Genomic DNA, 15,530 nt, shown 5'->3' with positions numbered 1-15,530 from the left:
TGGCAAATGTTCAAGTGTTGACACAATATTTCTTTAAGTGAAAGACAGAAAAGGATATACATTAATATGACGTTTGTTCACAGTTCCTTAAATTCCTCCCAGGTGAAATTAAAGGAGCTTACCTGCCAGTCCTCTGCACTGGAGATGGACTCCTCGATGGTGAACGTTCAATTATTGGCACAATATTTCTTTAGGTGAAAGACAGAAAATAATATACATCAATATGACGTTTGTTCACAGTTCCTTAAATTCCTCCCAGGTGAAATTAAAGGAGCTTACCTGCCAGTCCTCTGCACTGGAGATGGACTCCTCGATGGTGAACGTTCAATTGTTGGCACAATATTTCTTTAGGTGAAAGACAGAAAATAATATACATTAATATGACGTTTGTTCACAGTTCCTTAAATTCCTCCCAGGTGAAATTAAAGGAGCTTACCTGCCAGTCCTCTGCACTGGAGATGGGCTCCTCGATGGTGAACGTTCAATTGTTGGCACCATATTTCTATAAGTGAAAGACAGAAAAGGATATACATTGATATGAAATTTTTTCACATTTCCTTAAATTTCTCCCAGGTGAAATTAAAGGAGCTTACCTGCCAGTCCTCTGCACTGGAGATGGACTCCTCGATGGCGAACGTTCAATTGTTGGCACAATATTTCTATAAGTGAAAGACAGAAAATAATATACATTGATATGAAATTTTTTCACAGTGCATTTCATCGTATGATTTTACTATTGATGAAATTTCCATATTTATCCTTGTCTGAAAAGTCGTAATCTAGTGCTATTGTCGTATTAAACAAAAGTAACTACAGTACACTCCTAATACATGTGGTATACAAGTCAATACCTGCGCATGCACTTTACCTTTGTTGCCTCTGCACAGCCCACATTACAGGGTTTCTTGGCTTACATCTGGTAGATGGAAGGCCACCAACCCTTGAAACTCGTGGCCTTTCAGACCTTTGAGTTTCAACTTTACTTTGCAGTCTTTCCATAAGTGAGTCTGCTTCTTCAGATCTCCAAGCAGGGTGCCTGACGACCCACTTTCCACTGTCTTCCCGAATCCCATTTTCCTCATCACTGACATACTCATAATTTAGTTGCTTAATGAGGTTGAGATCTTCCCCATCTGCAACTTTACATCTTGCAGTGAAAAGCTGTAAGAATTAATAACTTGTTTCAGTTACAAAGATGTTATAATGATATTAAGCTGACTACAATACATTGACACAAAACAATTTTTTCTTATGACCACCAACAGTGTAAAACACTGAACCACCTGGGAGTTAGGAAAACCTGGGAGTCAAGGAGAAAACTTTCATGGCAAGGGAGAGAGTTGTTATAAAACAACTTCAACTCACAGTTCTTTTATCCTGCTCAAACATGGACCACAGTGTCGAGAGGTAAGCAGTAAACCCATGTCACCAATTTCAGTGTGTGTTATCCAATTAATCCTTAACTAAATTTAGCTTTTCTATTTTTTCTTTAATTTTCAAAATGCAAAATTAAGTTTAATAAACAAAAATCAACAACAACAAAACAAGAGTAACCTTTTCAGTTTTCATACAGTATAAATGCTTTGCTTTGCTTTCTTACCCTCTTCCTCCTGGAACGCAGTTTGTTATCTGATTTTAACTGCTGTGTTCTTTCTTCATTTTCAGGAAGATTCTGTAAATACAGCTTCCTCTTTGTCTCATAGTACCTCCCCACAGCTTCTATATCAATGAATGCAGTATATCAATGTTAGTGAAAAATTAAAGTTATAATCCAAAGTGGATAAGTATCCTCATTTCTCATTCAATTGTGCATTCCAGCTAGTGAAAAATTCAATCAGTAAAGCTAGAATGGATTTTATATCAGTTACAATAGTACATTTTTCAATAAGTAAATACCATGGGAATAGGAAACTTGAAAAATTATAGAATTAAGTTACCTAATACAAGGAAACTTTCTGGAAATGGCATTTGCAGGTAAACTCAATTTTAAAACCTCTTTTAGAGTCATGCATACTTACTTTTCACAAGTCTAGTATGATACCCCTTGTCAGCTTTCATCATCTGGTCTTCTAGCCTTTGCCGGACTGACAAGTTGTGGGCAGAAAGTATACTATGGAACATGAGAAAATCAATAGAGTATTAGGTTTTATTCTATCTTTTATTCTTATTTTCAACTGTGTTTCAACAGCGAAGCGTGGGGGAGGGGGTGGGGATGCCTAGTCACCCAGTATAATAGAGCACATGTGATGTTGGGAGAACTAAAAGAAATCAAGAACCGTGGGCGATTTTAAAACGATTAAGGAAACTTTAGAACTTTATTGATGAATAAAAGAATACAAAAAAAGAAAAACCATATAACCTTTTGTCCTCATAGGATTTTAAAAGTTATTTGCTTCTTGGTTAACAAAAGCCCCCAAAGTCGTCCACAATACTAGAGTGTGTACTATCTAACCTATACTATAAATAAAATGTTACCTCTCCTCAGGCTTGTATTGGTCATCTTCTTCAAGCCCATTATGCAGAAGATGCCCATCACTCTAGAGAAAATAAATGTTTGATGAGTGTAATAGCATATAATGATACAGTAACTCCTATCATTAGTTGACGCCCTCGGAAGTTAAACAATAGTCAAAAATTTAAAGAATGTTTGAAATGCAAACTGATAGTTGCCCGCCTTCCCTAGATCACCACCATGTTGGAAATATTTACGCCATATGTCTTTTTAAATCTTAAAATACTAATAAACCAGAAAAACTTGCCGATATTTCAAACGGTATCCTTTGATTTTCTTCTTCCTCTGTCGCCGTACCGCTGGTGAGAATATTTTCGTTTATTTCATCAATCTGGCCCGATATTTGGGCAACCGACTCTGCAAGCTGGTTGTGGGCGTTCTCTAACGCTTCCAAGGACTTTCTCTGCCCTCTCATTTGCACTGATATTTCGTTCAAGAAATCAAACATCTTGTCAATTTCTTGCGAAGTAACGTTAACCGTAGTATCTCGACGTCTAGATGTTAGCGGTGTTGTGTCGTTTCCTACCCTTGGACGGCCAGAATTCTGACCAGTATGGCCATTTTGACTACCATTAGGAGTGGTTCGTCCAATCTGACTACCACTTGGGGTGGTTCGTCCATTCTGGCTACCACTTGGGGTGGTTCGGCCATTCTGACTACCACTTGGGGTGGTTCGGCAATTCTGACTACCACTTGGAGTGGTTCGGCCATTCCGACTACCGTTTGAGGTTGAAAAGAAGGATGATGGACGTATTCCTGACATGGCGTAAATGATTAATTCTGAAAAACAACAAAAACTAGTTTAAGAACTAAAGTAAGCAGTCGTAAAACTGATACAAACTTAAGCTTTTACGTCTCTCGAAATACAAACTACACGTGGCTTTACTGTAGCTTGTTTGGCTATACAACGCTCGTTAGATTTGTCCAAATATCGATTAATAACCTTAACACTTGTTACACTAAACACGCGCCAATAAAAAAGAGTAACCTTCATACCTGTATCGTTTTCAACATTTGGCGTTACGAAGACTTTAAGACAAGAAATCCAAAAGAGCAAGAGGTCAGCTAACCGCCCAGTTCTTCTTATACTACAGGCAATGCCAGCCACACAATCTAAAGATGGATCAAATGTCGAGACAAGTCACGTGCTTCGTAATCTTCTCGAATGATTGGATGATTTTTTTAAATTAACATTTTCGGAATATTATCGGGTGCGACGAGCCTTTTGCGAATGTTTGACAAGCATAACGAAAATCATACGAAATAGCAGGGCGGGAAATAGCTACGAAATAGCTCCGAACCACGACACTTAATATACTGGAAAGAATCAATATGGCGTCGTCAAGAAAGATATGTTCATCTTGTAAGAAAAATTTCAGCAGGTCAGCTTATTATCTGCATCTTCCTTGTTCAATGCCAACTGAGTCCGCACCATCGGGAAAAAGTTCAAGAGCCTATGTGTTTTGTGACCACTGCAACCAGCGTGTCGCGAGACCGACTTACTATGAACATCAACGAAACTTGAAGAAATGTGCGACTCCTGATGCCAGACAGAGGGACAGGGCAAGTATGGAAGTTAGTGAAGTCTCCGGCCTGGAATGTACTGGAAGAGAAGTGATAGATGAAGACTGCCGTGATGATTTAGAAGATCAGGAAGATTTCGGCGAAGAAGATCAAGTTTTCTTTAGTGAGTCAGAATGTGACAATGATGACAACGACTCTATGTCAGATCAAGACATGAGCAATGTAAGTTTAGTAAGCTATCTAGCTGAGGGCATATCATTCAAGAAAGATGAAATGTATATTATTGTAGTTTTAGATAAGTTTAATGATCAATTTAAACTAATATTTTTAATAAATTTAATTTAAGCTTCAAATATAAACCTCCTTTTCAGTTTTATCCAAATTTCTTTTCTCATGATCAATATATTGTAAAGCGTTGTTGAAGCCAGGTGATATTGACGCTATATAAAATACTCTTTATTATTATTACTATTATTATTATTATTATTAAAGCAATCGTGTTCCTTGCGGGCTGAGGCTCCGTCTTAGAGAAAACAGGGGAAGGTCTAGTTTAGTTTTTAAGCTTACAGTATTTCCACAAAATTTTCGTGACTCCATCCCTGATATATATTGATATATATTATATATATTATATATATTAATGAATATTGATATATATTGTGTGGAGCATAAAAATGTTCTCCCCTCTAATGAAATTAAAATGAAACAAAATTAAATCCACTCACTTTAGTTATGAAGGAAAAGTTATTGTGGAATTTTAAAGTATGATTGATCTACATGTATATATAGTGACTTTGCATTGGTCATGGTTTTATTTGAGTAACTACCCATCTGCCTATTTAATTTGTTGTCTAGTATCTTTACTTTATTTCATTCACCTTGAACAAACTCTTTTTCAATCTATAGATAAACTTGGATAATGCCACTCAAGAAAGGGAAGAGGATGATGAGAGTGAGGAAGTTATTTCAGATGGTGATGATATGGAAGAAATGAATGATCAGTCTGCAGGCCAACCTGTGTTGTCATCAGAGTCCAAAGTCCTTTTTATGTTTATTCTTCTATGGCAAACAATGTACAAGGTGTCTGACAATGGTATTACTGTCCTTTTAAATTTTTTGAAACGGTTTTTAACATTACTAGGTACGCTGGCCAAGATAGAAGTTCTAGTAAATTTCGCCAAATCCATACCAAGTACCCTGTATATGGCAACAATGGCTTTTGGCTTCATGCAAGATGAATTTGAGAAGTTTGTGGTTTGCCCAAAATGTATGACTATTTATGAGTTTGATAAGTGCATAATTAAAAGAAGCAATGGCAATGTAGTATCCAAAAAATGTACTCATGTGAAATATCCAAATCACCCCCAGAAGCGGAGGCGAGTAGAATGTGGTACTATATTAATGAAAAAAGTTAGATCCAAATCTGGTTCCCTTTATCTCTCGCCCAAGAGAGTACATTGTTTCAAGCCACTGGTTTCTTCCTTGAAGTCATTATTATCAAGGCCTGGTTTTACAGAAAAGTGTGAACAATGGCGGAACAGGAACATTGAAGAGGATAGAATGAGGGATGTATATGAAGGGAAAATCTGGAAGGAATTTCTTGATTCTGATGGGAAGGACTACTTTTCTAAGATTGGAAATTTGGCAGTGATGATGAATGTGGATTGGTTTCAGCCATACAAACATACGAAATACAGCTGTGGAGTCATATATTTAGTGATAATGAATCTTCCTCGTGAAGAAAGATTTAAATTTGAAAATGTATTAGTGGTTGGCATCATTCCAGGTCCACATGAGCCCAAAGGGAACATCAACTCATTTCTTCAGCCCTTTGTGAGTGAGTTAACTGATTTATGGGACGGTGTTATTTTCGATGAGAGGATTATTTCAGGTGTGATCAGGAAAATTAAAGTTGCACTACTAGCCATTTGCTGTGATGTTCCTGCTGCAAGAAAGTGTGGAGGCTTTGCTGGACACTCAGCAACAAAAGGTGAGAATGATTGTTCATGCATGATTGCAATATGCTGAGAAAAATCATGGAAATTAGCTGTAAGACTTTAAATTGTTAATGAGTTCATATCAATCAGGGTGAAATTTGCATGTCAATATTACAATGGTAGCTATTTATGATGGTAATAGGACTGAGCGTCGTCCAATTTGGTCTGCAATCATACAAGTGATTAACAAGATCAGAGTCCAATTTGTTAACCACAAGTATAATTACCAGACGGAATTGGACCACACTCAGTAACTGCCAGTTAAAACACAGTGAAAGAAAAATGTTGCTACTGTACTTTCTTACACATATTATTTTTTATTTGCTTTCCATACTTATAGAGTAGTTTCCATTAACCCATGAAACACACTTTGGTTCCATTGTGTTCTTTTGACTTTCACACTTTAATCAATACACTTTGTTTCATGGGTTAATGAAAACCACTCTAACAACAATGGACAAACAATGTTATTTTTGTAGGCTGCAGCCGATGTTTTAAGTCCTTTCCTCGAGACGGCTTTGGTTCGAAACCTGATTTTACTGGCTTTGATAAGGATCAGTGGGAAAAAAGAACCAATGACGTACATCGTGCGTATGCTGAGCAAACCCTTTCTGTCAACTGTCCAACAAGGTTTAAGGCTCTTGTACGCAATACAGGTGCAAAGTACACTGCGTTATTGCAATTACCATACTATGATGCTATTCGTTTTGTGGTAATAGACCCTATGCACAACCTGTTTCTTGGGATTGCAAAGCACACGTTGAAAGTATGGATGGAAGAGGGAGTCCTTAATGAGAAAGACTTTCAAATCCTACAGAGAAGAGTTAATGCTGTCGAACCACCATCTGAAGTAGGCAGAATACCTTCAAAAATCGCTACAGGTTTCAATGGTTTTACGTCAGACCAATGGAAAAACTGGGTTTGTTACTACTCAGTTTTTGCTTTGAAAGGTATTCTACCAAGCAAGCATTTTGCTGTTTGGACCCACTTTGTTGATGCATGTCGCCTCATATGCTGCTGGACCATCACATCAGAACAGTGCTCATTGGTGGAAACAAAGCTTATAGACTTCTGCAAAGCATTTGAAAACCTCTATGGGAAGGATAAGTGCACTTCCAAATATGCATTTGAGCTGCCACCTCTCAGAATGCATGAAAGATTATGGCCCTGTATACTCATGTTGGTGCTTTTCTTTTGAAAGGTACAATGGTATTCTAGGGTCATTTCAGAAAGGAAGTCAGTCCATAGGCAAGTATAATTTTTTTCTAGAATTATTAACTGCTTCTTGCTCATTCAAGCTGAAATCTTTTAAGTATTTGATATTGAAGGGAGAATATTAAAGTTGGTTTCTTGGAAATTGACTACAAAAGGTCATGAAATGGGGAAATAATAGTTATTATTATATGGCAAGGTATTTTCGTGTGCTATGATTGGTCAATATTGGAGTCCATAACCTACAGTACGAGGCAGGGGCGGCAGAACAAGGGGAGGGGGCCAGGCCCCCCAATAATCATGATTATGGACTTATAACCAGTTAGGTTTATAACCAGCTGTTATGCTTTTCGTAAAAATAATTTCACAGTGCCCCCAATAATATTTTGCTTCTGACACCTATGCAAACCAAATATCAAGTCTCTCCTGGCCTTGCCATATGATAAATATCTTACTAACCCTTTTATTGGTCCGTACAATGACTTATATGGATCCTCTTTTTTTTCAACTTTTTATGGCCCATGTGCTACGTACATGCTTGGGCCATAAGGCATTGGAAAAAACTTGGGAAAATAGGATTTCATTTGCTGGGACTAGAAATCACAAACAAAATCAATTTCAAAAAATGGTACTAAGATGGAACAGGAGCAAAACACAGGCTTTGACCAAAGGATTATGGAAAAATTAGGGCTTTAAATGGGCTGACCCTACCCCTTCACTGCAAGTGTTGTTTTTTTTCTTTTTGTTTTTGGTATTTTTTTATTCTTGATTTTTGTTCTTGGTGTCATTTCTATTCTTAGAAATCCAGCTGATGAGGAAATTTCTACGGACCTGCCAGATACAACAATTGGAATGGCCAGAGGAGTACAAATGTTTTGGTGAACTGCTTGTGACACCGGTTGCTGGTACTGTTGGTGAAGTATCCATTCCAAATGAGGAACAAAGGCAGGACAAGATGGAAAATCACATTGTGCGCTTTTCTCCTATCAAGAGAGTTGGTATTGATAATACTGATGCTGCCTGCCTTGCTGAAGTTTATCAACTCATGTATCCAGATCATGTTGTTGATGATGTACTGAGAATCTCCGAGACATTTTCAAGAATAAAGCTTAACCACAGAATCATAATGAGCTCAGTCAATACAGGAGTATTTGTAAAGTCCTTGGACAGTGAGTTAAGACCTGCTCAAGTTAAGAGATTCTTGACGAATGATGCCATTATCTTGAAAGATGGCAAGAAAAAGAAAGTCACAAACATAATGGCTGAAGTCATGGTATGGAAACCACATCCTGAAAGAAATTGGTATCCTGCACCATTAGAAGTTTGGTCCACGGATTTGGAATCTGTGTGTTTTGTTCCAATCACACACATTTCTGGTCAGTTTATTAATGTTAAGTATAAAATTAAATTCAGACATGGCTTAGAAAAGGTACAAGTGATAATACCTCTTATTGGAAGATTTTGCTAGAACATGTCAAGGCTTAGAATAATGGCTGGTCATTATACAGTGTCTTAGCCAGTAGCCAGTTGAATTTTTTATTTGTTTCAAACAACTTTTAGACATGTTGCTTAGTGGCTTTTGATTAGGGTCTCTACCACGTACCAATAAGGTATTGGCCCTAATATTCCTAGGCTAAAGTACAGTTTATACCAAAAATAGCTGATGAAACTTTGTCACAATTCAGCAAACTTTGGTTTAAAGCATTATGGCTGTCTGGTATACATGTACTATAAGTAATGTTTAACACCGAGCACTGCAGGACCAAATTGCATGTATTGTAATAATGTCAAAAGGTTAATGGGGCACTTGGATGTCACCCCATTTTTTGCTTCAGAACCACTTGCAGTTGAGAAACTTTGATTTAAAAACTGAAAGAACAGTAGGGTTGAGTAAATGACCTCATTTACTTACAACTTTGATGCTGAAAATAGTTGATAATTTTTATCTGTAACGTTTGACTGACGAAAATATGTGTCTTGGCTACTGTTGGGGCCATATAAATAAATTTAATCAACTGCCAAGTCGTTTTAAGAAATGGGACATTTTCATCCAAGTGCCCCTTTGAGAAATGTGATTTTACTTTATTTTTGTTTAACTCCATCCAAATATTACTAGCTGTCTGCAGTACATATAAAAAGCAAATCAATGTATGTTTTTTTATGATTATAAAGACCCACAATGCTATTTTAATTTTGGAATGCACGATTTAGTATAGAGTGTTCACATTTTTTGAAGTACCTAAGAGTTTTGAGAATTTTTGAGATTTTATTAAACTTGTTTGTCATCTAAAGTCTTCAGGCTAATCTCTGGGCACACATGCCTCACCTTGATTTACAGCGTGTGGACCTGGTTAGGGCATGGCTTGGGAGGACAACCTTATGATGATGATTACTAATTTATATTGTCCATTTTATTCATATAGAGTGGTTTTCATTCACCAGTGAAATACACGTTTTCATTTTGCATTTTGTCACACTCTCATTCTATTGTTTTTTATTGTGTATATCTGACTATTACAATTTAATTTGTATGTACTTTGATTCATGGTTAAAGGGGGACTAGCACAAAAAATTGTCCAAATTTTAATTTGGTTGAAACTTTCCCAAAATAATCTCTATAGCTGTAATAATGACTGGTTAAAATATTTTCTTGAAATTCTAAATAAAAGTACTATATTTTTGGGCAAGGGAGAAAATGTACACCTGAGACCATAGCAGTAAGAGGTGGGAAACTGCAACTTACTCCACCCTTGCCTTCTTAAACTCTTGAAGTCTTGCCAGTGTTATATTTTTTGTAAAGAGGAGAGGAGGATTTACAGATCCTTCAATCAATAGAGGTAGGCTTATTAGTGAGAGGAGCTATTTACTCTGAATCAAAGTAAAGTTTATACATATATGAACCACTGGTAACTGAGGGGGGAACAAATAAGATAGAAATAGACGGACTATTCTTTTAAATTGGGCTTCCTGTGATGTTTACATAAAATAATTGGGAACCCTGTGGTAATTACCGCTGACCTTTGATCGATACTCATACGCCGCCATATCTGCTGAATTGTGAGCTTGAGCTAAAGAATTGTATGGTCATCCTACAAGTGTATTTGAGGACAATTTACATTAAAAACTAAGAATACACGACGCTAAGGTACGATAGAATGAATTAAAAGTATTTTGTTTTTGGTATTTGGTGCATTCTGTAGTGAATCAGAGGTATTGATGTCAGCCATTTTCCCGCCTTTTTTACAGCAGCTTTGTTATTTGGATTTCCCAAAGTTATGCTGAAGTATATTGCTTATAAGCACAATTAGTCGAATTATTTTGGTATTCGCATTATAATAAGAACTTACGAAAACCATTATGTGTTGAACTACATCTATATTTATATTGCTGTTGCAAACATGCATGGTCTAATTCCAGTCACGTGAAGCAAGTCATACATGTCCATTGTTGTAAGAGGATGGGAAGACATTCGAAGGAAGCCAGAAGACGTTATCAAAAGAAGAGAAAGGAAAAGAATATTGAAGCACTTAAGAAGAAAAAAATCTCAAAGCATTTGAAGGCTGCAGAAACTAAAGTGATAAGTGATGACTCCCATGAGGTTGGTAACCATCAGCATTTGCAAGAAAATGAAGGGAGAGAACAACTTTCAGATGACCTTTTTGAGACAGTTCGTAATCAGCATCCACCCAAAAAAAAACAAGAGAGACCAAGGTGTACTTGTGGGTTGAGTTTGCGGTACTGTTCATGTTTACCATATGAAAGAGACTATCTTTATTTGTCAATGATGAAATATTTTCGCAATAAGCAAAGCTGGACAAATTGAGAAAGAATCCACTGGATTAAGATCAGCAAGAATGTCCAATTAATTGCAATTTGTTTTCGTTTCCTTGAAAAGCTTCATGGGACTTTGAATCTACCCTTACGTAAGACATACTTACAGTGTCTCATCTAGTCAATTGAAGTACTCAATAACTTACTTGTAAAAGAAAATTGCTTTTAGTATAGACCCTAAGACAGCATAATAGCTTGTAGAAGGCTGCTTTGTGAGAATTTTGGTTATTCTGGTGTCTCATTGGGTCAATCGTAATATTATATTATGACTAAAAAATAGCCACACTTGATTTTTAATAATTTGAAAATTTGATAGATGTAATTCCAGAGAGAGTTCATCAGACATTTCAAACTACTCATTATCTTACTATCTCTACTTATTGATTAACCATTAAGTTTATGGTTCTTGATTAATTTAATGGTGCCGTAATAAATGTTGAAAGATCTTGAACATTTTACAGACTCAGTGAGTGACCACTTTCATGGTGAGATCTTGAAACTGAGGTGTAGAGTGGAGTGGCAGCAGCATTTATGAATGTGCACTATTAAGTAAATGAAAACTGCAATGCACAGTAAGCCTTGTTTGTCAAAAGGAGAATGATGAAATGCCTCTGGCTTGCTAACATAAGCAAATGAGATTACCCCTTTGAACACCTTTTGGAAACTTGTCTGGCCTCATACATATAGTGTTCCCAAATTCAATTTTAAGTTTATGGTTCTTGATTAATTTAATGGTGCCGTAATAAATGTTGAAAGATCTTGAACATTTTACAGACTCAGTGAGTGACCACTTTCATGGTGAGATCTTGAAACTGAGGTGTAGAGTGGAGTGGCAGCAGCATTTATGAATGTGCACTATTAAGTAAATGAAAACTGCAATGCACAGTAAGCCTTGTTTGTCAAAAGGAGAATGATGAAGTAGCCATTGAAAATGCCTCTGGCTTGAGAAACTTTTGTTATATAAATTAAATTAATTACCAAATTAACAGATTATTTTGAGTTCAAAAAGATATAATCGAGGACGAAATTAAGTGTATTCTGATATTCTGTGATGCATATCAGTTATAAAATCAGCCAGATAACAAGCTTTCGGCCATATTTAGCCATCTTTCATTAATTTTAGTCGCTCATGTACAAATAGTTGCCATATGCAATCTGGCCAAAAGCTTAGCAAGTTAATTTAACAGTTAAAACATAGTGGAAACAATTTTATGATATAAATTTTATAATTGAAACACTTAGAGTGGTTTTCATGCCGTGCCTTAAACAATAAAAAACCCCAGAAGACTTTGAGCGTAAAACGCTAATGTATGTTTCACGGGTTTATGAAAACCACTCTATCAAGTGCAAAGGGGTTTAAGGTTTGTGTGCTTTTGTGAATAAAATGAAGGAAATGTTTGTCTATAGTAATTGTTGGTTAACATTATGGCCGTTACAACAGCACAGTACAGTACAACATCACGTTTCGTAGTCAATAGTATTCGAATTGAATATTCGATACAAAAATTGTGTTAATCACACACTGGTTTACATTTATCGTCGTTAGTATTCAAGAAGTTACAAATGTTGCACGTATACCTGTATATTTAAACGATATGTGCCATCACAAGTATACAATCTGAATACTACCGAAACACTTCTAATGTATGTGACTGGCATACTCAAGAATATTTAATGTTGAGTATACTAGTACGCAAACTCCAGTGATACCAAGACGTAAAGTTGTACGTACGTTTTCAATCTGAATACTACAGAAATACTTAGAGTGTGTGCGAGTTGCATACTCAAGAATACTAAATGTTGAGTATACTAATACGTATACTCTTGCCGTACTCGAAACGTTAGATATGTGTGAGTATTCCACTTGTATACTAAAGGCATACTTCAAGTATGATCATGCTTTTTGAATACCCAAGAACACGTGAAGTACTGAAGGAATATGTCACTCTTGGATACTCTTGAATATTCGATCTTTGGCACAGTGTTACTACTGGTTTTGCTTCGATATATGAGTTACCAACTAGTATACTATCAATATCTACCTTAGCTAGTTGTTGCCTAGTACCTAGTAAAAGAAATTCAGTCTTATCGTCGTTTAACATCAGACGATCTCTAGTCGTCCAGTTCTTTAAGTCTGTGATGCATGCACGCATCACACTAACAGCAGCATCAGCATCTCCTTGTACATTGGGACTGAATGCTAAATAAAGTTGCGTATCATCCGCGTAACAGTGGACTTGAGGAAGATGTCGCTGGACGATATCGAAGAGCTTGCTCGTATAAATGCTAAACAGCACAGGCCAAAGACAGGACCCCTGAGGTACCCCTTGACGCAGAGGAAAATTGGAGGAGAGACCCCCCTTCACCAACACACGCTGCGTTCTCTCCACGAGGTATGATGTAAACCAATCAAGAGCCTTTCCGCCGACACCAACCTTTGTCTCCAGCCTCTGTAGCAGAATGTCGTGTTTGACCGTGTCAAAAGCTGCACTAAGGTCTAACAGGACCAACAGTGTCACTTTCTGCGCCTCCATGTTTAACAGAATATCGCTTCTAACCTTGAGTAACGCCGATTCTACACTGTGATGTTGCTTATAAGCAGATTGGAGACCCATATGTAGATCATTATCTTTGATATGATTTGTTAACTGCTCGACCGCGGCTCTCTCAGATGGTTTGGAGACATAGCAGAGATTACTAACGGGACGAAAATTTTCATATTCAATGTCAAGGCCATGTTTCTTTAAGACCGGTATAACAAGAGCCGCCTTCCATTCAACGGGGAGCAAACCTGATTCGAATGACATGTTGACCATGGATGTTAATACTGGAAGCAAAACATCAAGTACTTTCAGGACTACCGAGGTGGGCATCGGATCTAAGGGGCAGGACTTCTTTGCCCCTTTCCTGATGAGTTGCGAGACTTGTTCTTCAGTTAAAGACTTGAAAGAGCTAAGTACCACCTGAGCACATGTTTCATCTATAACATCAGGTTCTCCAGATGGAGTTAATGCATCCATTTTCGTACCGATGGTCTGTACCTTTTGCACAAAATAGTTACCAAAGTTATTAGCAAGATCAGTAGGAGGTATACTTTTTAGGGAATGTCACATCAGATGGTACCCGCAGCAACGTACTGGTAATTTGGAACAGTTTGCGCTGATCAGATCTGTTTTCTGCTATCATGTTAGAATAGTAGTCACGGCGTGCTTCACCCATCAGGTATGTGGCTCGATTTCGAGCAGTTTTGAACGCTTGCAAATGTTCCTGGGATCTTGAGCGACGCCATTTCCTTTCTGCCTTTCTCCTCGCTTGTACCGCAGCCTTGATGTCAGAACTAAACCAGGGAACACGCTGTCTACAGACAAATGTCTTCTTCTTGAGTGGAGCGTGTTTATCGAGAAGAGATGATAGCGTCATGTTGTAAGCTGAGGTCAACTCAGTAACATTTGCATATTTCTTTGAACAGAGTTCTGTTTGATTGAGGTCAGAGCGAAGCTTATCTATATTAATGGACTTCAGCTTTCTATAGGAGATTTCTCTGACCATCCGTTCAGGCTTCGAGGAGTTGAGTGAGCAAAGAATAGCCGCATGATCAGAGAAGTATCGATCCACCATGGGAAGATCAGGAATGATTGAGTCATGTTCACGCGTGATCAGTAGATCAAGAGTATGGCCACTTGTATGGGTTGGGCTAAAGACATGTTGTTTAAGCCCCATGGACAAGAGCAGGTCCAAAAACTCCCGAGCATCAGGATCTTCAGGGACATCCACATGAAAATTAAAATCACCTACCAGTACAAGGGACTCCGGTACTAGAATTATTGACTCTAAATACGAACTGAACTCCTGGAAAAACACTTTGGGCGTGGCTGGATGAGCTTGAGAGTATGGCATACGGTAGAATATGACAAGTCTTACCCTTAGCGACTCAAATTCAACTTTCCACTCCGAAAACTCAAATGAATTGGTCTCGCCAGCATCAACTTTCTTGGCATCAATGTTTTTTCTTAAACAGTAGACCAGTTCCACCCCCAGAACGATCAACACGATTCACGTGTATAAATTTATGAGTCTCAGAAGGGATAAATTCCAGTTTTGCCGCCATATCCTTGTCTCGCAGCCATGTCTCCGTGATTGCAAATAGATCTACATCCATGGAAAGCACATATTCTAATAGATCCGACGATTTGGACTTGATGGATTGAACATTAGCTAAACAGAGAGTTAATAGAGAAGAACAGGCCTTTCGAGCGGACAACAATGGCGATCGATCAATAACAATGCAGTTTGTACTGTTCCTACAACGAGAGGTGACAGATGGAATATTTAATAAGCTCTCTCCAGCAGTATGCAAATAATTCTCCTCTATCTCTGAAAGCTCATCCACCAAGTTGAAACCTACATTTTCTGTATAATTCCGGTTCTTTGGCAGATTCATAACAACTGGGATC

The 15,530-nt window shown here is 37.5% G+C and overlaps 1 protein-coding gene, 1 long non-coding RNA gene and 1 pseudogene across 2 annotated transcripts in view; 1 reads left to right on the top strand and 2 right to left on the bottom strand.

Annotated features, from left to right (window-relative positions):
• LOC148904254 (uncharacterized) overlaps positions 1 to 15,530 on the bottom strand; it is a 100,110-nt gene that overhangs the window by 1,658 nt on the left and 82,922 nt on the right. The window lies entirely within an intron of this gene.
• On the bottom strand, positions 1,702 to 2,523 carry LOC148904260 (uncharacterized). The gene is made up of 3 exons (XR_016118971.1): positions 2,476 to 2,523; positions 2,019 to 2,110; positions 1,702 to 1,719 (listed from the first exon to the last, which is right to left on the bottom strand). It is a non-coding gene; the product is annotated as an uncharacterized LOC148904260 (long non-coding RNA).
• LOC148904259 (uncharacterized) lies at positions 3,845 to 8,713 on the top strand (annotated as a pseudogene).

Source organism: Actinia tenebrosa, unplaced genomic scaffold (assembly GCF_029948245.1).
Source record: "Actinia tenebrosa isolate PJP-AT-01 unplaced genomic scaffold, QUT_ActTen_1.0 utg3850__unscaffolded, whole genome shotgun sequence".
Classification (NCBI taxonomy): domain Eukaryota; kingdom Metazoa; phylum Cnidaria; class Anthozoa; order Actiniaria; family Actiniidae; genus Actinia; species Actinia tenebrosa.
This window is presented reverse-complemented; position numbering and strand designations above follow the sequence as displayed.